Source organism: Ornithorhynchus anatinus, chromosome 5 (assembly GCF_004115215.2).
Source record: "Ornithorhynchus anatinus isolate Pmale09 chromosome 5, mOrnAna1.pri.v4, whole genome shotgun sequence".
NCBI classification, from domain to species: Eukaryota; Metazoa; Chordata; class Mammalia; order Monotremata; family Ornithorhynchidae; genus Ornithorhynchus; species Ornithorhynchus anatinus.
The window spans coordinates 89,999,031-90,022,030 of NC_041732.1; positions in this window are offsets into that span (position 1 = coordinate 89,999,031).

Genomic DNA, 23,000 nt, shown 5'->3' on the forward strand with positions numbered 1-23,000 from the left:
CTTGTGGAGAAAAGTCAGCAGGTCTTTAATGTAGACATTCTTTTGTGTGCCTCTTGATGTGACCCATTGAACCATAGTATTTGTGGTGATTAGCCAGCCCTGGATCACTTCCACAGTTCGCTTCCTTCACTCCTGTGCATAAACTGCTGAACACTACCAGCAGAAATCTAGATATCAGGCCCATCTCGTCCACCTCAAATTGGTTCTTGCATGTTTTAACCCTGCCCTCTCCTTTGCCCAGCAAAATTATTTCTCCACCCTTATCATCACCCATACCCATTGTCTTCGCCAGTTGTTCCAGACATTTAACTCCCTCCTCAGTCCCTCTGCCCCCCTTCCTCATCTATCCCTTACCCCAAATAACCTGGCTACCTACTTTATTGAGAAAATTGAAGTGATGAGGTGTGATCTCCCCAAAATCTCCCCTTCTCCTCTTTAGTCCCTCTCTCCTCCTGCCCTTTCTTCAACTCTCCCATCCTTCCCAACAGTATCTCAAGAGGAGATCTCCTGCCTTCTCTCAAAATCCACCCCCTCCACCTGCACAGCTGACCCTATCTGTTTTCACCTTATCAAAACACCTGCCCCTCTCTTCTTCCCTCCTTGACTACCATCTTCAACTCTTTACTCTCCAATGGCTTCTTCCCCACTGATTTCAAACATTCTCATGTCTCTCCTAGCCTAAAATATCCCTCCCTTGAATCCTCAGCTCCCTCCAGTTATTACCCCATCTCTTTGTTACCATTCTTCTCCAAATTACTTGAGTGTGTTGTCTACAGCCACTGTCTCAAGTTCCTCTTCTTGAACTCCTCCAATTTGGTTTCCTTCCCCTTCATTCCACACAAACTGCCCTCTCCAAGGTCACCAAAGCTTTCCTTCTTGCCAAATCCAATGGCCCCTACTCCATCCTAATCCTCCTCAATCTACTTAACAGCTTTGGACACTATCAAACACCATCCTGCCCCCTGTCCTGGAAACATTATCAAATTTTGCCTTTACAGGCACTGCCCTGTCTTGGTTCTCTTCCTATCTCTCTGGAAACTCATTCTCAGTTTCTTTCACGGGCTCCTCCTCTGCCTCCCACCCCCTAACTGTGGGTGTTCCTCAAGGTTCAGTTCTGTGTCCCTTTCTATTCTCCCTTGGCTCCAACTACCTCTTCTATGTGGATGATTCCCAAATGTACATTTCCAGACTTGATCTCTTTCCTTCTCTGCAGTCTTGCAATTCCTCCTGCCTTCCAGACATTTCTACTTGAATGTCTTTCTGTCACCTTAAATTTAACATGTCCAAAACAGACATGTCCAAAACAGAACTCATCTTCCCACTCAAATCCTGTCTTTTCCCTGATTTTCCCATCACTTTAGACAGGATCACCATCCTTCCTGTCTCACAATCCTGTAAACTTGGCGTTGTGCTTAGCTCTTCTATCTCATTCAACCCACATATTCAATCTACCCCTAAATCCTGTCTATTCAACTTTCACTATGTCACTAAAATCTGCTCTTTTCTCTCCATCCAAACTTCCATCCTGTTAATCCCAGCACTTATCCCATCCTGCCTTGATTACCTTATAAACCTCCTTGCTGACCTTCCTTTCTCCTGTCTCTCCTCACTCTAGTCCATATTTCACTTGGATGCCCAGATCATTTTTCTACAGAAACATAAAGTCTATGTTTCCCCACTCCTCAAGAACCTCCAGTGGTTGCCCATCCATCTCCACACCAAATAGAAACTCTTTACCATTGGCTTTAAGGCACTCAATCATCCTGCCCCCTCTTGCCTTACCTCCCTGATTTCCTACTATAAGCCAGGATGCACACTTCATTCCTCTAATGCCAATCTACTCAATGCAACTCCATCTCATCTATTTCTCTGCCGATCTCTCGCTCATGCCATGCCATTTCATATGCGACAGACAAGTACTCTCCCCACCTCCAAAGCCATATTGAAGGCACATCACCTCTAAGAGGCGTTCCCTGACTAAGCCCTCATTTCCTCTTTTCCCACTCTCTTCTGCTTTGCCCTGACTTGCTCCCTTTATTAACCACTCCCTCCCCAGCCCCACAGCACTTATGCACATATCCATAATTTATTTATTCATATTATTGTCTGTCTCCCCCTCTAGACTGTAAGCTCATTCAGGTCAGGGAATGTGTCTGTTAGATTTTTGTGTTGTACTCCCCCAAGCACTTAATACTGTGTTCTGCATACAATAAGTGCTCAATAAATATGATTGATTGTTCAATTGATTGATCACTTAAATCTAATCTAAATTAAGAGATGCAGCATGACAGTGAAATGAACACAGACCTGGGAGTCAGAGGACCTGGGTTCCAATCCTGACTGCACAATGAATCTGCTGTGTGACCTTGGGCAAGTCACTTGTGCCTCAGTTTACCTCATCTGTAAATTGGGGATTAAGACTGTGAGTCCTATAATCCTATGTGGGCTAGAAACTGGGTCCAACCTGATTGTCTTGTATCTACCCTACCACTCAGTACAGTGCCTGGCACTTAGTAAACAATTAATAAATACAATTTTAAAATAAATCTGTGTTTTCCTAATCTACAACTCTTGTGGCTTCTGTTAACCTTCCTTGTTCAGATTCTTCCAACTAAAACACTGATTCATGAGCTGCTTCTTCCTCTGATTACCTTCCTTAGGTAGGGTCTGAAAGGTGGAAAAAACTGACTTGTGTTTCCTGTGTCAGTAATGCAGTAGGAGGACTAAGTTGTTTGGAAGTGACCAAGAGGGTGTTTGAGTCAAATCATGGTCTCCGTTGGTGGACAACAGTGGCACAGGTTTGGGGAGTTTAGAAGTTTTTTCTGTAGCAAAAACAGAAACTGCAGGAGGCAGCCAATAGGATGTTAGGAGTAATTTGGTTGAGACCAGGAGGGTGTCTGAATCAAGTTGCACTGTCCCTCTTGTACCCTTCCCAGCTTGGACAGGAGGCTGGGCTCAGCCCTCCCCTCCCTGAGGGAGGACGGAGGAGAAGCAAAGAGGCTTTAGAACCCAAGGGTCCACTTATGGAAGCTCCTCCAGAGAGGGTGAACAAATATTCTGGGAAATATGGAGCAGACCACTCTGAACCCCCAACCACTCACTCACCTGGATGCAGAGGGAATCCCACCCGCCTCATCCTTTCTTCCTGTCCCCTCTTCACAAAAAGTGCTGAAAAGTGAGTTAAGAACATTTGAGAAAGGAAATAATTTGATATGCAGCCTCTAAAATAGTCAGTCTTTGGGGCATTCACCATAGAAAAGAAGCTCAGTCAATAAAATCAGATCAGCTCTGTGGAAACTTTATAGTTCTCCCAGTTCCCCATTCTCTCGTTCCTTTCTGCATCGGGCCGCCAACTTGCCCTGATGCTATTTAGAGACCAGAAGTGGTAGGAGGGGCTGAAACTTCCTGAACTATGTCCTGCCAGTCAGGTTGTTGGGATCACAGAGTCTCTGAGGAGTGCTTAGAATGAGGCCAGTGGAGAGAATGTTCCTTATAGAGAACAATATCTACATAGTCCCAACACAGCTAACATAAGGTAAGCATTAAGCACCGGATTTATCTGTGTAGAAATATCTAAAAAATAAATTTCTCTTGGAAAGTTAACTTGAGAATAACACTCATTAATGAAGGGAGAATGAAAGAAATAAGGCAACTTAGTAGCAGAGGGGTGAAATGGCATCCCCATCACTTTTCCAGGAACAAAGCCTATTCTAGAGGACTGTTCAATCTTTAGGATCTTTACATGTCCAAACATGTCCTCATTTTACCATTTGTTTATTTTCACATAAGCTTAAACAAACTATGCAATAGCACAATTCTCCATTACTGCTACATTCACTGAAACAGGATTTTACAGGTCAAGAAATCATGTGTGTTTTTTTCTTCAAGAAATAGAAGAGTTTCCTCCCCCCACCCCTGGCCCATTATTTTTTAACACCGAGCCTCTGATGCTTTTCTATGTTAATTGGTATGAGGCTTAAAACACAGAAATTCTTCTGAGACACCAAGGGCAGTAAAATTAAAATTGAATAGAAATACACTGCAAATAGAAATTAAATATACCCAATCAAATGAAACTCATCATTGGACATGGGAAGAATTGACACACAAGCAATGTAGTCAACAGTTTCCCAACCCTTATATACAAGGAGTGAATTTTATTTAAATTGAATCTCTAGCAGAAAATTCCTTGTTGTCACCTGTAGTCTCAAGGTGAATTTTGCTTCAAGAGATTTCTTAGAAAGACTAATGTGTCTGGAGTCCTGTGTCTCTGATCCAAACAAAGGTGGACACTGACAGCATTCAAGAAACACCAGACAGACTCTATCACTCACACATCAAAAGAGTTAAAGGAGGTTCCACTCACAAAAAGTTGTCATGAGCTGGAATTATTTTGGAACCCAACATACGGGGGCTCATAAATTCATATTGTTTTGTTTCCCAGTTAATAATAATAATAATAGTTATGGTATTTGTTAAGCGCTTACTATGTGCCAGTCACTGTACTAAGCATTAGAGTGGAAACAAGTAAATCAGGTTGGACGCAGTCCCTGTCCCTTGTAGGGCTCACAGTCTCAACCTCCATTCTAAAGATGAGGTTACTGAAGCACAAATAAGCGAAGTGACTTGCCCAAGGCCATACAGCAGACAGGTGGTGGAGCTGGGATTAGAACCCATGACCTTCTGACTCCCAAGCCCGTAGTCTTTCCACTACAATAGTGATAATAATGGTGGCATTTGTTAAAGCGCTTACTATGTGCCAAGCACTCTTCTAAGCGCTGGGGTAGATGCAAGGTAAACAGAGTGTCCCACGTGGGGCTCACAGTCATAATCCCCATTATACCAGATGGGTAACTGAGACACAGAGAAGTTAAGTGACTTACCCAAAGTCATACAGCTGATAAGTGGCGGAGTCAGGATTAGAACTCACAACCTCTGACTCCCGAGCCCGGGGTCTTTCCACTAAATCACGCTGCTTCTCTACACCTTGCTGCTTCTCAGTTCAGCAGGATTCACTTTGATGATAGTAGTTTGGTTCCCAAAGACCAGGCAAGTGGACTGAGGTCATGAACCTCCTGGTGAGCCCTTTTTATTTATGGTATTTGTTAAGCACTTACCATGAGATAGGCACTGTACTGAGTGCTGGATAGATACAAGATAGGTTGGACACAGTCTCTGTCCCATGGGGGCTCACAGTCTTCATCCCCATTTTACATACGGAGTAACTGAGGCACAGAGAAGTGAAGTGACCTGCCCAAGATCACATAGCCAGATTGGCCCAGGAGGCTGCATTTTGATTCACCCATTCAAACCTATTCCCTGTCCTCCCTAGCACCCTGGAGACAGGCTGGAGGTCTTCCAGACCACAGAGGGGAGGGGACCATGGATGGGAGGCTGGAGGAGCCGAACAGCTTGAAAAGTTTCCTATTATTCAGGGTGCTGAAGAAACACTGCTTTTCCCAGCCCAAATTTCATGAGGGAGAGACTGGCACACAGAGACAGACTTTCCTCATAGGAACTGTAGATAAAAGGGAAATGTCTCATGAAAAATTTAGTTATAAATAATCCAATTCCTGAAGGATTAAAACCTTTTTTTGGAGTAGGCTCTGACAGAATCTTGGGGAAGGAAGAAGGCAGAAGGTTAACTGAACTGTCTGTGTCTAATTCAAGCAGGCTTGTTCTTTCAGGGCACAGTCAACACATTGCATTTTGCTGTGATTCTCTGTGGGTCTACTTAAGGTCTACTGAGATGTTCATCAGTTGAGTTCTATTCAGGACAGGACCATTTCCACCTCTCCACCTGTCTCCCAAAATACTCTGAAGAGCCCTGAAATCAGAACTCTGATTTGGTTAACCCAGCAGGGTAATAGTCTTAATCCCCATTTTACAGGTGAGGTAACTGTGGCACAGAGAAGTGAAGTGACATTCCCAAGGTCACACAGCAGACAAGTGGCAGAATCAGGATTAGAACCCAAGACCTTATTCCCAGGCTTGTGCTCTATCTACTAGACCGTGCTGCTTCTTCTGGGAGGTTTTATTACCTTTTCAGTAGGTCCTCCTGATCTGTGGCTTTAGCCCTAGTGCAGGCTCTGTATAGTTCAGTGTCGGGTTGAGGCAGAGAGGGAAGGGCAGGGGGAAGAATCATAACTACATTAAATGGCAAAATTATCACACTATAGGGGTACAGTTTGCTAATCTATGACTCCCCCAACAATGAATGACTTCTGAGTAATTTTTGTTTTTCAGATGTCTCCAGTTAAAACATTGATTTACCATCTGTCCTTCCTTGCCCTCTTCTGGTTCCCCTAGGCAGGGTCTGATTGGTGGGCAAATCTGTCCTCTAGGTTGTAGGCTTATTGTAGGCGGGAAACATGTTTACTAACTCTGTTACACTGCACTCTCACAAGAGCTCAGTAAAATGCTCTATACACATTAAATGCCCAATCAACATCTACTGATTAAGTGTTTGCCATGACTAGACTGGATTCTGTGGGTGGGAAAATCCTCCAGTTGAGGTTCCCACATGTGAGATGCCATTTCTTCTGGTTGACCAGCAGAGGAGGTGTTCCGTAAAACTGACAAGAATAATAATAATAATGTTGGTATTTGTTAAGCGCTTACTCTGTGCAGAGCACTGTTCTAAGTGCTGGGGTAGGTACAGGGTCATCAGATTGTCCCACGTGAGGCTCACAGTTAATCCCCATTTTACAGATGAGGGAACTGAGGCACAGAGAAGTTAAGTGACTTGCCCACAGTCACACAGCTGACAAGTGGCAGAACAAGGATTCGAACCCATGACCTCTGACTCCCAATCCCAGGCTCTTGCCACTGAGCCACGCTGCTTCTCTAAAAGAAAGGGAGGGAGAAGAAGGGAAGGAGAGGCATACCTGGCAAATTATTTTGGGTGCCAGGCCTCTTCTTTTCTCATCTCTTCCCTTGCCAACTGAGGACCTGGGACAAAATGTCCCCCGTGAAACTGCTAGCCAAGTTCCTTCCTTCCCAAGACACATATCAGAGCCTTATTTCCAGTCTGCCTCCTATTGCCCTCAGCAACCACTATATCCAGCTTTCAAATCAACAGGAGCTCTCAACTGTGCAGGGAGGCAAGCAATCTTCCAAGTTTTACCTATGGAGGAGGGGACAGGACCTTGTTCCTCTCTCTACACCTTCTTTCTCTTCATTTGGAGTGTTGACATTGAACTTTAGTGGGTTTGAGAATGAGAAAAATCACTTTTAAAGCCTCCTCTAAAACCACAAATTTTGGAGAATTCACCAAATTTAAGGATCACTGTCTATGTTCATGGTCCCACCCAAATCAATGCTCCCACAGTGAACTGCACCCAGAGTTGGAGAATGCTAATGAATGCGTTATGGTTATTATTGCATGTATTTTATTGATCAGCACTTACCTTGTGCAGAGCACTGTACTACATGCTGGAGTGAATACATTAAAATAATAATGATAATTGTAGTATTTATTAGGTGCTATGTGCCAGGCACCATAGTAAGCACTGGGGTGTATACAAGCAAATTGGGTTGGACACAGTCCCTGTCCCACATGGGTGTCACAGTCTTAATCCCATTTTACAGATGAGGTAACTGAGGCCCAGAGTAGTAAAGTAACTTTCCAGAAGTCGTTCAGCAGACAAGTAGCAGAGCAGGGATTAGGACATGGGTCCCTCTGACTCCCAGGCCTGTGCTCTATCCATTAGGAAATACTGCTTCTAAAATCAATTCAAACTAAGGATTGATTCACTGTTAAAAAGAACATTGGTCTGGAAATCAGAAGAATGACATATTCGAATCCTAGTTTTGTCATTGTCTCCTGCGTACCCTTGGGCAAGTCACTTCATTCATTCAATCGCATTTATTGAGTGTTTACTGTGTGCAGAGCACTGACTAAGCACTTCACTTAACCTTCCTTTTCCTTAGTTTCTTCACCTATAAAATAGGTATAAAATATCTTTACTTTCCTCCTAGATGGACAGTGTAAGTGTTACAGGGCCTGTATTTGATCTGTTTATCTTGCACAAACCCCAGTACTTGGAACAGAATAAGCTCTTAATATATATGAACTAAAAATAATACAAAATAATATTAAAAATAATAATGCAAAATAATAGTAATATAAAACAATATAATAGAACAAAATAATGCAAAAAACTAGTCCTCTAATGGTTTGGTTGTGAAAATGCAGGAAAGGGTCTAAGTTCTTAAATTTTTTTTTTTGTTTTCTTCACTTGGCTTAACAGAAACATGATGGTAGATAGCAGCTTGAGGAAGTGTGAGCCAAGTATACCTTACTGGGGAGAAACCTTGGAGCCAAACATGTATCCCAAGAGTAAGAATTGTTCTCAGAGCTTTGTAAATGCTGAATTTCCTCCAAGTGTGTTGTTACAAACTTTTCCATATGGTAAAACCTCTTTAATTGGATAATTACCTCTTCCCGGTTTCCACAGTGTAAACGAGAACCTTGAATTGAAGGATTTTGAACGGTCTGAAGTGTCATAATAACAACCTGAGAAGAAGGTGCCATTGAGGCCAGTTTCTTCAGTCACAGCACCTAAAGATGAAGAGGGTCAGATGAGAAGAGGGAGTAAATAGATCTGTCATACAATCCTTCCTCTCCCCTCCCTCTTTTAATAAGTAAAGGAATCAGAGCAGTTCAAATCCAATTAAATTAATTAACCCAAACAACCATTCCTTGAAGGCAGAGGTCTGATGGGGCCAAATTTACAATTAAAATTTGACTTTATACTATGTTTCCGAGAGTCTGTATAAAATAGGCAGACAACAAGGTATCTACAGAGCTGGGGAATAGTATTTGCTTAGAAAGAGGCTCCACTTTGAATTAACCGGTATCCTATTAATGAGATTTTTCTGTATATGTATTTTTAATTAAAGGAAGTGTGTCCACAGCCTAAATTCTGTTCCAATAAAGCTCTTTGTTCAACAATTTATGCTATTCCCTGCTCACCCAGAGGAGGACCCGTTATTTCCAGCAATATATGCTATTACCATAGAACCCTCAGTTGGATCACGTTGCTGCATTTACATGAAAAAGACCCAAAATGAAATTCCACAGAAAGCTCAAGGCACAGTTTGCTACTTATGCAATGATAAGGAGATTGTGCTCTTTGTCAAAAGCCTAAAACCCAGTGCTGCAGAGAGAGAGAGAGGGAGAGAGAGAGAGAGAGAGAGAGAGAAAAAGAGAGAGAGAGAGAGAGAGAGAGAGAGAAAGCATAGGTAGCTTCATGAGGCCCTGGGATAACTCGATACACCGTGTTTCTCATTACCCTCTGCTCCCTGCTCTGAGAAGGTTTGTTTCAGTCTGAGAGTATGTGCACATCATTCTAAAATGATGATGAGGATGAGGTGAGTCCTTTACCTGGATCAGATATTTTGGTGCTTGTTCATAAGCCCTATGCTCCCAGTGCTTCAGCGGCCCAGGGGTCATGTGAGACCCTCAGAGAGGAAAAGTAACTCTTTCAAACCAATAGCGGCCTCAATGGGGCTGTTAAAGTGTTTTACCGCTCACGTTGCATGGTTAAAAACCTCTTTATGGTCCAAAGCACCGATGTTTCACTCAGGGGTCCTGACTTACAAACAGATTCAGAATCACCAGTTTCCTTGTATCTTCATATCTTCTTCATACCCCACAGACAATCAGTCTCCCCTCCTTCAAAGTCTTATTAAAGCAGCTTGCATCACATCCAAGAGGTCTTCTCCAATTAAGTCCCCATTTCCTCTTTTCCCACTCCCTTCACTATCACCTTTAAACTTGGATTTAAACACTTTATTCACCCCTCAGCCCCACAGAACTTAAGTACTTACCAATAATTAATTTATTAATACTAATGTCTGTATCCCCCTCTAAACTGTGAGCTTATCGTAGGTAGGGAACATGTCTACAAACCATGTTGCATTGTACTCTCCCAAGTGCTTAGTACAGTTCTCTGCACACAGAAAGCAGTCAATAAATATGATTGATTGATTGATTATATTTATATGTTAGTTGAGAAAAGCATATTTTTTCCTCATAAAGAAGGTGCAGTTGGTCAGTCGATGGTATTTATAGAGCACTTACTGTGTGCAGAGCACTGTACTCAGAGCTGGGGAGAGTACAATACAGCATTTATTTGGGAAGGGAACTCCTAATAGAAAGTAAGTTCCTTGAGAGCAGGGGGTTTTGCTTCTGTTGTCTATTCCCAAGTGTTGGGAACTGTGCCTTGCACAGAGTAGACACTTTGTAAATCCTACTGATAATGGAACATTGTATCAGGAGGTTGTTCAGTTTTCACCCCAGGATCGTTGGATCACAGAAAGTCAGTTTTTCCTATGCCATACTCTGGCATAATAGTTCATTCATTCAATCATATTTATTGAGCGCTTACTATGTGCAGAGCACTGTACTAAGCGCTTGGAATGAACAAGTCGGCAACAGATAGAGACAGTCCCTGCCGTTTGACGGGCTTACAGTCTAATCGGGGGAGATGGACAGACAAGAACAATGGCAATAGATAGAGTCAAGGGGAAGAACATCTCGTAAAAACAATGGCAACTAAATAGAATCAAGGCGATGTACATTTCATTAACAAAATAAATAGGGTAATGGAAATATATACAGTTGAGCGGACGAGTACAGTGCTGAGGGGATGGGCAGGGTTTGGGGGAGGAGCAGAGGGAAAGGGGGAAAAGAGGGTTTAGCTGCGGAGAGGTGAAGGGGGGGTGGTAGAGGGAGTAGAGGGAGAAGAGGAGCTCAGTCTGGGAAGGCCTCTTGGAGGAGGTGAGTTTTAAGTAGGGTTTTGAAGAGGGGAAGAGAATCAGTTTGGCGGAGGTGAGGAGGGAGGGCGTTCCAGGACCGCGGGAGGACGTGGCCCAGGGGTCGACGGCGGGATAGGCGAGACCGAGGGACGGTGAGGAGGTGGGTGGCAGAGGAGCGGAGCGTGCGGGGTGGGCGGTAGAAAGAGAGAAGGGAGGAGAGGTAGGAAGGGGCAAGGTGATGTAGAGCCTTGAAGCCTAGAGTGAGGAGTTTTTGTTTGGAGCGGAGGTTGATAGGCAACCACTGGAGTTGTTTAAGAAGGGGAGTGACATGCCCAGATTGTTTCTGCAGGAAGATGAGCCGGGCAGCGGAGTGAAGAATAGACTGGAGCGGGGCGAGAGAGGAGGAAGGGAGGTCAGAGAGAAGGCTGACACAGTAGTCTAGCCAGGATATAACGAGAGCCCATAGCAGTAAAGTAGCCGTTTGGGTGGAGAGGAAAGGGCGGATCTTGGCGATATTGTAAAGGTGAAACCGGCAGGTCTTGGTAATGGTTAGGATGTGTGGGGTGAACGAGAGAGACGAGTCAAGGATGACACCGAGATTGCGGGCCTGAGAGACGGGAAGGATGGTCGTGCCATCCACGGTGATAGGGAAGTCTGGGAGAGGACCGGGCTTGGGAGGGAAGATGAGGAGCTCAGTCTTGCTCATGTTGAGTTTTAGGTGGCGGGCCGATATCCAGGTGGAGACGTCCCGGAGGCAGGAGGAGATGCGAGCCTGAAGGAAGGGGGAGAGGATAGGGGCGGAGATGTAGATCTGCGTGTCATTTGCGTAGAGATGGTAGTCAAAGCCGTGAGAGCGAATGAGTTCACCAAGGGAGTGAGTGTAAATGGAGAACAGAAGAGGGCCAAGAACTGACCCTTGAGGAACTCCAACAGTTAAAGGATGGGAGGGGGAGGAGGCTCCAGCGAAGGAGACCGAGAATGACCGGCCAGAGAGGTAAGAGGAGAACCAGGAGAGGACGGAGTCCGTGAAGCCAAGGTGAGATAAGGTATGGAGGAGGAGGGGATGGTCGACAGTGTCAAAGGCAGCAGAGAGGTCAAAGAGGATCAGAATGGAGTAGGAGCCATTGGATTTGGCAAGAAGGAGGCCATGGGTGACCTTAGAGAGAGCAGTCTCGGTAGAGTGGAGGTAGACCATCTCCTATTACTGTCTAGGAGAGGACCACAACTTTCTGCTTTTGAATTTTAGTATCATTCCCAGGAATTTCCATATTCATTCATTCATTCATTCATTCAGTCGTATATGAGATCAGTTTTTTCTCAGGGAGGTTTTTCTTGGTGAGCAGGAAAAGCCCTTCAGAGTTAAGTTGAAATTTGAAATTTGGAGGCAAAGCCTGGGAGCTGTACATCTGTGTCTCAGCATGCCCCTGACCAGAAGTGGCAGGAGGTCTGGTCACCTGGAATATACTTCCAACTAAGCTCAACTAGAAAAGTTATTTCATAATCCAATTGCTGCTACTGGTGCAGGGGAAAGGCTTAGCATGCCTTCCTTTGACCTGGGCCGGAGGTTTGATTACTGGGAGATACCTAGGCAAAGTCTTCATGAGGGGCCAAGCTGCTACCTGGGACACATATCCCTTCAGAAGAGAAGTTCCAGCCATTTTCATCAGCCAATCCATTGATAGTATTTTTTTACTGTGTGCAGGGCACTGTACTACGTACTTGGGAGAGTAAAATATAACAGACTTGGTAGACTAATTCCCTGCCCACAAAGAGTTTCAGTTCAGACAGGGAGATTATGTCTAGAGAGAGAGACATGGTTAAATGACACGTCAACCAAGATGCATTTACGGATATGGAATGGGACTACCAAAAATGTTGTATTCTCCCAAGTGTTTAGTTCAGTACTCTGCACAAAGTAAGTGCTCAATAATTATTGATTGATGGATGGAGCTCAGAGACTGGATACGAGTCAGGGGAACAACCCCCAGACAATGACCATATTTGGCAAGCAGATGTAGTTTTGTGCTGGCTTTCTGTTTGGGAGGAAGAGGGCTTTACCAAAGCACTGAATCATTCAAACACGTGGAAGAAGTAGAGGTTTAGGAAGTCACCTGGAGACAGAGAATATAAGCCTTGAACAGGCCATAAAACTAACTGAGCCAATGAAATGAAGCAGTGTGGCCTAAGGGGGTTGAATCCCTGGTTTCTAATCCCCCTCCATCACTTGTGTTCTGTGTGACCTTGGGCAAGTCACTTAAATTTTCTCAGCCTCAGGTATCTCATCTGAAAAATGGGGATTAAAACTGTAAACCCCCTGTGGGACAGGGACTCTGTTCAACCCAAGTTGCTTATATCCATCCTAGTGCTTAGTACAGTGTCCAAAACGTAGTGAGTGCTTAACCAATTCCACAGTTATTATTATTATTATTAAAATTCCATACTATACCTATTTTATCCTCTCCTATTTGTGGGATCAAGCAACCACTGACCTTGCCACTCTGGAGGAAAATTTGGGAGAAAGGCATACTCATTTCCATTGCTCTAAGTAAAGTGGATTCCCCCCAGGACATGCAGTAATGATGCTTTTAGAGAGATAGAGGCAGCTGCAGCCATGCTAGGCTGTGCCTCCTTCACAATCCTGTTCTTGAAGCAGTTGATCCAGTTTTTGAAGCAGTTGAGTGTCTCTCCTACCTCTGCTCCCAGAGGAGGATTATCAGAGGGCAAGAGAGTTCTCTGCTGCTCGACAATTTCCAGGACCAGAGACCCAAAACCTGATTAGTCATAACCTTAACCTGGTCTTGGCAGGAGTTCACAGTAGTGTCAGAGGCCAGTGGGCCCAGTGAAGGACGAGGCAGGCCAGCATCACCTCTCCCTGTTGGATGTTGCCAGCTCTTACTTGGGTGAACAGGACCAGGTCAAGGCTGGCTGGGAGCTGGCAGGAGCCTGGTAGAAAAGACGTGAAATTCTCCTCTTTCCCACCCTCCAATACTTAACCTCATTTACATTTACTGAGGAGAGGAGATACCTACTCCTACTTTCTGAGCCAGTCTTAAAATCAACCCAATGAACGGTAGCTTCTCCTCCATTTGGGTCCCAGTCAAGTAGAACAAGGATAAATGCTCCATTCCCCATGCCAGGTGGAAAGGATGGTGTTCCAGAAGGAAAGCCATTTGTTACAGCATCTGGGGACCAACCCCAGAGGAACAAAGGACCACATTGTTCTGCCCAGCCAAACTTTGGCAAGTCTTTGACTGTCAAGTGGATTTTCTTGCCAGGTCCTTGCCAGAATCTCTTTGATAGATGGTGGCAATTTGTCCCTCTAGCTCTTCATGAACGAGGAAGGACTCCAATTGAAAGTGCCTTTCTTCCCTTGGAAGATAATTATGCAAACAGACCTCAATCTCTCCACAACCACCTGTGTGTCTCTAGCCAGGATAAATCCTGTAGCCTGCAGTAATCCTGTACATTCCTCACTCACACAGGAAAGATTTGAACCAGTTAAGTGGCCAGGCGGGTCTGAGAAAGGGAATGGTTGCTTGTTTCAAACCAAACAAGCCCCCTTTTTATGGTATTTGTTCAGCTATTACTATGTGTCAAACATTGTTCTAAGCACTGGGGATGGTACAAGTTAATTAGGTTGGGTACAGTCCTGTACAAGTTAATTAGCTCGGGCACAGTCCTAAGCATGTAAGCATGGGGCTTACAGCCTAAGTAGGAGAGAGAACAGGTATCTAATCCCCATTTTACAATTGAGGGAATTGAGGTCCAGAGAAATGAAGTGATTGGCCCAAGGCCACACAGCATACAGTCAGCAGAGCTGGGATTAGAACACAGGTCTTCTAACTCCCAGGCCAGTGCTCTTTCCACTAGGTCATGCTGTTTTCTCTTTCTATCCTAGCATAGCACATCTCCAAGAACAGGCAGATAGAATACAACTAGTAGCTGCCCACCAGGGTAATTGAGGACATTGTTGTTTAACAGAACTACAGCTTGTCAGATCAGCAGGTAAGGCCAAGCTGGAGCACATAGCTCTACCAAGGTTAGCTTGCATATCTCTAAGCAAATCTTGGTTTGTAAAACTTTCTCCCTGTTTGGAATTTGCCAGCATGGTTCTGATTCTTCAGAGAGCTTAAAATATGTTTAACACAGAGACAAAGTAAAACTTTCTCCTTCCCCCTCCAGCAAAATTCAAACTAAGCAATTTGGAACCTTATTGACATTCTATAAAGTCTGTACTTTGGTAAAAAAAAATCTAACCGGAAAGGAGGCCAACATTTATGAAAGAATAGATTGAAATAATTTGTGAATGTTTTGTCTCTTGCTAATTACAGACTAATGGCATTGTTCAAACGATGACTTGAAACAAAAATGCAAAAGATCCGTGAAATATGCTGTGGATTGTATGAACAAAAATAGTCACTTTAACAAATGTATTATTTGAATTCTAGGTTCAGAGTATGAAATGCACCTACGAAACATAGTTTTGATATAGAAGGGCTCTATTCTCCCCATTATTAAGCCAATCTGTGGCACATTTTCCATGATATATCTAGGAAGGAACAAACCTTCTTTCCTGCCCCTTGACCTCCCAGGTCCTTAACCCCTTAGCCTCTTGGTTGGATGGAAAAATGGATGGATGAATGGGTGGATGGATGGGTGGATGGATAGACGGATAGATGGATGGATGCATGTATGGAACCAAGGAAGCCTGGTTTGATTGAACCACCTATGAACTCACCACCCTTAAGCCCCCACCCATTCCAGCTCCTCCATTCCCAACTCCCTGGCATGCCAGCCACCATCACTATCCAGACAGATGGGAGGTGAGGCAAACCAGTCCCCTTCCCCAACCTGCCCCCATTGCCCCTGGCTCTGGAGCTCTCTAGCATTATAGGAGTGTAAGGGCATGAATCTGACCTTGTACCCTTTCCCAAGTACCAGCCAACATCCATTTAGATCTGACTCCCATCATTGGCAGACTCTGCTGCTTCCCCAATCATCCATCATCCAATCATCTCCTTGTCAACGGTTCTTAGTCTGGAATTTCTGTGATCAGGTGAGGAAGAGATATGATATGTTTAGAGGTCAGATCAGATTTAGCAGCATGGCTCAGTGGAAAGAGGATGGGCTTGGGAGCCAGAGGTCATGGGTTCGAATCCCAGCTCTGCCAGTTGTCAGCTGTGTGGCTGTGGGCAAGTCACTTAACTTCTCTGTGCCTCAGTTACCTCATCTGTAAAATGGGGATGAAGATTGTGAGCCTCATGTGGGACAACCTGATTACCTTGTATACCCCAGCGCTTAGAACAGTGCTCTGCACATAGTAAGCGCTTAACAAATACCAACATTACCTAATTTAGGGATGGAAAGAAGGGGCTGGTAGGTACACAAGTGATCAGGCACCAGTCAGGGAGAGTCAGGATTTCAAAATCAAGAATTAAGCCCTACCTCTGGACTATGCTCTTCTGGCTGGCCTGCTAAAACCCATATTATTGTCTGCTGTGTGACTTTGGGCAAGTCACTTCAGTTATCTGGGCCTCAGTTCCCTCATCTGTAAAATGGGGATTGAGACTGTGAGCCTCATGTGGGACAGGGACTATGTCCAAGCTGATTTGCTTGTATCCACCCCATAGCTTAGTACAGTGTCTGGCACAAAGTAAATGCTTAACAAATACCATCATTATTATTATTATCATCCTTATCCTTTTTCATTCAGTTTCTTATCTCTTTGTCCATCTATGCATCACTGGACAGTGTTCTGGCTGTGAAGAAACACAGTTTGCTGATAGCTAGTGTTCAGGGACCACCTGAGCCACAAAAGTTATAGAAGAAAAATGGCAGGCTTAGTAGAAAAGCAGCATGACCTAGTGGATAGAGCATAGGCCTGGAAGTCAGAAGGCGATGGGTTCTAATCCCAGTTCCACCACTTGTCTGCTCTGTGGCCTTGGGCAAATCATTTCACTTCTCTGTACCTCAGTTACCTCATCTGTAAAATGGGGATTAAGACTTAAGCCCTATGGGGGACAGGAACTGTGTCCAACTTGATATGCTTGTATCCACCTCAGTGCTTAGTACAGTGCCTGGCTTATAGTAAGCACTTAACAAATACTGCAATTTTTATTATTATTAGAAAAGGCAATGGGCCAGAGAGTCTGGGGACATGAGTTCTAATCCCAGTTTTGACCCTTGCCAGTTGTGTGACCTTGGGCAAGTCACTTGACTTCTCTGTGCTTCAGTTTCCTCATCTGTAAAATGCAAATTCAGTGACTGTTCTCCTTCTTACTTAGACTGGGAGCACCATGTGACAAGGGGACTGTGTCTGACCTGATTATCTTATAATGCTTAGTACAGTGCTTGGCACATTGCAAGCCCTTAACAAATATTATCATTAAAATCATTATTATTAAAACCCTCAACTTTGATTTGAGGAAGTCATGTAGCCTATCTCTCCCTGTGGTGTGGGGACTGGGAGAGGTCTCCCAGGGTTCAAGGATGGAGTGGCGATTTCTCACCACATTACATACCTCCCTCACAAGTATTCCACTGTGTGGGATCAGCCTGGAAAGTTCTTAGTCTCCCATAGGAACACTTGGGGTTGATACACATTTAATACTGTAATGGAAGATCTGTTGAAGAAATTGATTCTGATAAGATCATCTGAGACCATGGCTGTAAGTGATTCATCTCTCTATTTTAAACATCAATCCATTAACTGTATTCATTAAGCACTTATTCTGTGCAGAGCACCATCTTAAACACTTGGGAGAATACAATATAATAATATAACAGACACATTCCCTGCCCATAATGAGCTTTTAGAGATCCCTTAAGATGATCCTTTGGATTTAAAACTCATGATGACCACCCTCAAGCAATCCACTCATGGCTTCTTGTGCTCTTACTGTGACTTTTCATGAACAGCATAGACTGGGAAAGTCTAGGGGAATAAAATGTGGGTTTAAATTACATCACTGACCTTAAACCCTCCACTAGATTATCACCTCCTTGCGGACAGGGATCATGTCTACTAACCCTATTGTACTCTCCCATGCCCTAGAGCAGTGCTCTGCACACAAGTGCTCAATAAATACAACTGGTTGATCCATTGATTCAACTCCATATCATTCAGTAAGCTACACCTTCCCCTGTGTTGCTGCTCTCCAACACATTAATCATCATAAGCAGCAGCACTATTTATTGGTACCCCCAGTCAATCAGTAATATTTAGTGAGTGCAGGGCACTGTATTAAGTGCTTGGGAGAGTACAAAGAGAGTTGGTAGACACATTCACTGCCCACAGGGGGCTTACAGTCTAGAGAGAGAATCAGAAATTAACATAAATAAATTATGAATATGTACATAAGTGCTGTGGGACTGAAGATGGAGTGAATAAAGGGTAAAAATACAAGTAGAAGGGCGATGCAGAAGGGAATGAGAGGAGGAAATGAAGGTTTAGTCAGAAAAGACCTCTTGGAGGAGATGTGCTTTGAATAAAGTTTTGTGGGTGAGGAGTGTGATAGTCTGTTGGTTATGAAGTGGGAAAGAGTTCCAGGCCAGAGGCAAGACAAGGGCTAGGGGTCAGCAGCAAGATAGACAAGACTGAGGTACAGTAAGTAGGTTGGCATTAAAGGAGCAAAGTGTGTGGGCTGGGTTGTAGTAAGAAATCATGTACTAGGCATTTGGCAGTATTCATCTCCCAGTTATATCCCTCGACTGCTTAGAATTATCCCTCAAAATGCAGATTATGCCAATTTTTCTGAAATAACTTTTGTCTAAATGGGTCTATAGATGTCCCAACACAAGTGAAAAGCAGAAACCACTTTGAATATTAATCTAATTCAAACATTTCTCTTAGTGATACACTGAAAAGAGAAATTACCACAGCCTCCCTCTGGGGTTTAGAGTTGCAATTTTGGTTATTTCCTTGGATTGGGACACTGTATTCCTAAATGTGGGAATAGGAGTTCCCTCACAAATGCATGTATGTTAGGTTCCACAATGGTTTGCCAGATTTTGATCTACAAAATGTCAATCAAATGAAATCCTTCAAGATGATCCCAGTGCTTTGTAATGATAACAGTAATAATGATGGTATTTGTTAAATGCTTACTGTGTGCCAAGCACTGTTCTAAGAGCTAAGGTAAATACAAGATAATCAGGTTATCCCACGTGGGGCTCACAGTCTTAATCACCATTTTACAGATGAGATAACTGATGCACAGAGAAGTTAAGTGACTTGTCCAAAGTAACACAGCTGATAAGTGGCGGAGGCAGGATCAGAGCTCATGACCTCTGACTCTCAAACCTGTGCTCTTTCCACTGAGCCCCGCTGCTTCTCAGCATTATGAAACATCCTGGCCATCTCGCCATACAGTTTACAAAGTCGCAGACCTTCTGAGCAGGGGACAGCAAGAGGGAAGAGGGAGGAAGGTCTTTCCGTGAAGCTCAGGAGAAGGAAGACAGGTGCATTTCCGCCTCGTCCCCAGCTCATTTTCCTGGGCTCCAGAGTGGCAGCTGTGGTGGGGAAGCAGGAAAACCCATTTTCCTCTGCCGTGCTGGTTGTACCGGGGTTGATCCCCACAGCCAGGGGGTATATCTGCCGCTGCTGCTGCCCCACCAACCCTATCATGTTTTGGACTGCAGAAGGGTGCGGAGTTGGACCGGGTTTTCCTGTCGGGGCATGGTTTCATGTGCCCAGAGGTCCATTCCCTTCTAGGATGCGAGCAGGATTTGAAATGAGTACCCTCATGTTTGCTTTCTTTTTATTTAAAACAACAACAACAAAAAAAAAATCCTCCAAGGGCATCATTGGTCCTAGGCAGGATGAGCTTCCAGACTGGGGAGCACTGTGAACACTGGCCAGCCCAGCGGGGCCACATCCTGGTACACAGGTACCAGGCTGCCAACAGATCTCATCATATGACTCAGGGAGGGGAGAAGGCAAGGAGGTGGTGCCATGTTGGAGAGTAGTTCAACCTTTTCATTTAGGGATTGGTAAGATTGACAGACTGCCCAGAGAAATGTGTAAGCCAACCTTACAGATGTCTCACAAATCACACCCCATTGGCAGATTCATATATTATTTTAATTGTGGAGCTTGAAATTAAGGAGAAAAAAAATTGAAGTGGGTCATTTCTACTTGACATAGAACAAATTGTGATATGAAAACCCAGAAAGGCATTTTGAACCCTCTATTAATTAATGCAATGGTTTCAAACACCCTAAAAGATGCGAGTTCTTTTGAAAAGAACTTGGATCATGCTTCCCCTCCCTCCGCTCCTTCCCCATTTCAAACCCTGTTTACATCACAAAGACTTTAATTTTCTTCAAGGGGAAAAATGCTTTGAAGCTGTTCTCAGAGGACCACAGAATGAAATCAATGGCTTGTCTGGTGGGCCTATCTTCAAACAACAGAGTGTGGTACAAACCTGTAGGGTGTGTTAATAGGGGTCATCCAAAGTGGAGAGAGGCTCTTGAAACATCAGCATTCACCCCTGCCCGTGGACCAATGAGATGCTTTTCTTGCCTAATGCTTCCTGAAGCTCCTTCCTAAAGCGAAGATTTAAAAATCCTCTGAATGATCAGTTTTCAAATCTGAAAAACAGACACAGAAATCAAAGTCAGGACACAGTCTCTGACTCCAGTGGAGTAATTTGCTGAAAAGATGTTGCTTCAAATTGAAAATCTAATGTGAGACAACTGGTGGGCCTTTTTTTTTCATTTTAATCAATTTGGATAAATTACTAACCACATTGCGGTACCAAGAGCTTAGCTCTATTCTGAGAGGTGCCAGATTGCCTATAAATTAAACGCTCCCGAAAAATGTGTAATTTATTACTGGACTATTCATCTGCTGCTTTCAGCCCATATTGGAGAGACGTGACGGTACTTCCGGATTCCTGCCGATCATTCTCCAATTGTGAAATGTTGCCTTCATCCTCCCAGGGACCTTTACTGCTGGTCTGGGGCTCAGCAAACAGTTGGGGCAGCTAGAGAAAATTGATTTTGTGGGTGTGGGCTGAAGGCCATTCTTTTTTGAGACATTCAAGTTTCAGCACATAACCAAGCACGTGGCAGGACGACTAGTAATGCTGGGCCCTATTTTCTGGGCAAAATGAGGAAAGCAGAACGGCTGTTTAACACCTGCAGAGGGATGTCTCCCAGGAAACTATGTATGCGGTGGAGGTGGCAGGTGGGTGACACATATGTGTCCTCTTGCAGAGGGAGTGATCACACTTTTAGCATCCTCGAGTCCATGATTGTGGGCTGGCAGAGGGACCCTGCAGGCATTCACTTACAGATAATGAGCTAAATCAGAAGCCAAAACAGAGAATCATTATATGGTCTGATGACTAATTGTCTGACTCCAAACAACCAAAATCATAAAGTCCAAACAATGAAGTCCTTGAAGATTCCAGAAATTGAAATTGGCCTTATTAGAACACCAACCATTCGTAGAAAATGCAAGGAGGTCACAGGGACAATTTCTTATTCACCTAGTTTTTTTCTGAGAAATCCTGGAAAAGTACTTACCAATCAATCAAATCAGCAACCAATGAATCATATTTATTGAGGGCTTACTCTGTGCAGGTAGCTGTATTAAGCACATGTTTGTGTACAACATTATTAGTAGACAGAATCCTTGCCCTCAAGAAGTTTTCAGTCTAACGTCTGTGACTAACTAAAGTAATATTCTTTCAAGAGTAATCACTTCCTTCCAAACCATAACAACCAGTGGTTTCTGTGACCATTTTTCTGTTGTGACTGCCCACACAGATAGTTAACAATTTTCATGGAATTGCCTTCCAAGAAAATACATTCATGAGCATAAAAATAAGCATATGGATTAAAACTATCCAAGGAAACAAAAATAGCCTCCTTGCATTGACTATATCCTAGAAGGTTTAGATGAATGTATCAAAAGTAAGTATTTGCTAAATCCAATATATTTCTCCTGTGTCCAATTCAGATACCTTCCTGGGAAGAAATAAATCATCTCTTATTGTTATAATTTTCTTTACAGAAGGGATAACTTACTCTCTACACCAAAAATTAATTTGCACCTCTAGAGATGGAAGTAAAGAATGCATTACCCATCTGCCAGGTAAGAAATTGCTTTAAAAAAGAATGAAAAAGTCTTGCTGTCTTAAAAATTGAATTTTCACCTTGTTTCAGCAGGAAGGAGTGGTTGCAGTGAGTTCTCTCTAGCATGAGTTGGTACCATCCGAAACCTGATTCTTCACTGTACTTTCAGAGTACATAGCTCCTGCCTTTCTCTGGAAGGGATGATGGACAGACAATCTTGAGTGTAGTTAATACCAACAATAAGAGAAATGCAGCCCAATGGAAAGAACATGGGCCTCAGAGTCAGGGCTGCTGACAGATATATAAAGAAAGATGAAAGCAAGATGAGAAAGATAAGTCAATTGACTTGTTCATGGTCAACCAACAAAACTTTTTAGTGAGGGCTCTCCAAGGGTTGGAACTAAACCTTCCAGCTGGATCTGACCTAGTTTGTCAGCACAGAAGCATTCTGCAGTCCATTTTTACTTATTTCTTCCATGCCGCTAAAATGGTTTTCTGTCACTCTTAGCAGAGGAGCACTGGCAGCTGGGAGAGGGTCTAAGGATGGTATTTTGTTAAACATATACTATGTGTCAGTCCCTGTCCCATATGGAGCTCTCAATATTAAACCCCATTTTGCAGATGAGGGAACTGAGGTACAGAGAAGTGAAGTGACGTGTCCAAGGTCACACAGCCGACAAGTGGCAGAGCCAGGATCAGGATCCAGATCCTTTTGACTCCCAGATCCCTCTGTCTCCCAGGTCTGTGCTCTATCCACTAGACTAGGCTGCTTCCAGCATTAAGGAGTAGTGAGAGTACTAGTGTGGTACTAGGTTATTATTTATTATTAAATAAATGATGAGCATGGAAAGTCTTACCCACTTTGGCTGTAAGATGATGGTAATTCTGGATAAAGTTCACAAAGTTCTCATGGCTGTGTAGGTCTAGTCTGATGGTTCACCTATTCTGTCCTACCTCAGGGGTGTAGATAAAGTGGAGATTTAGTTTGCCTGTTGGAGATTATTATGATGATGGTATTTGTTCAGCACTTACTATGTGCCAGACACCATACTAAGTAGTGGGGTAGATAAAAACCTATCAAGTACACAGTCCCTGTTCCATGTGGGCTCACAACCCCAATCCCCATTTTACAGCTGAGATCACTGAGGCACAGA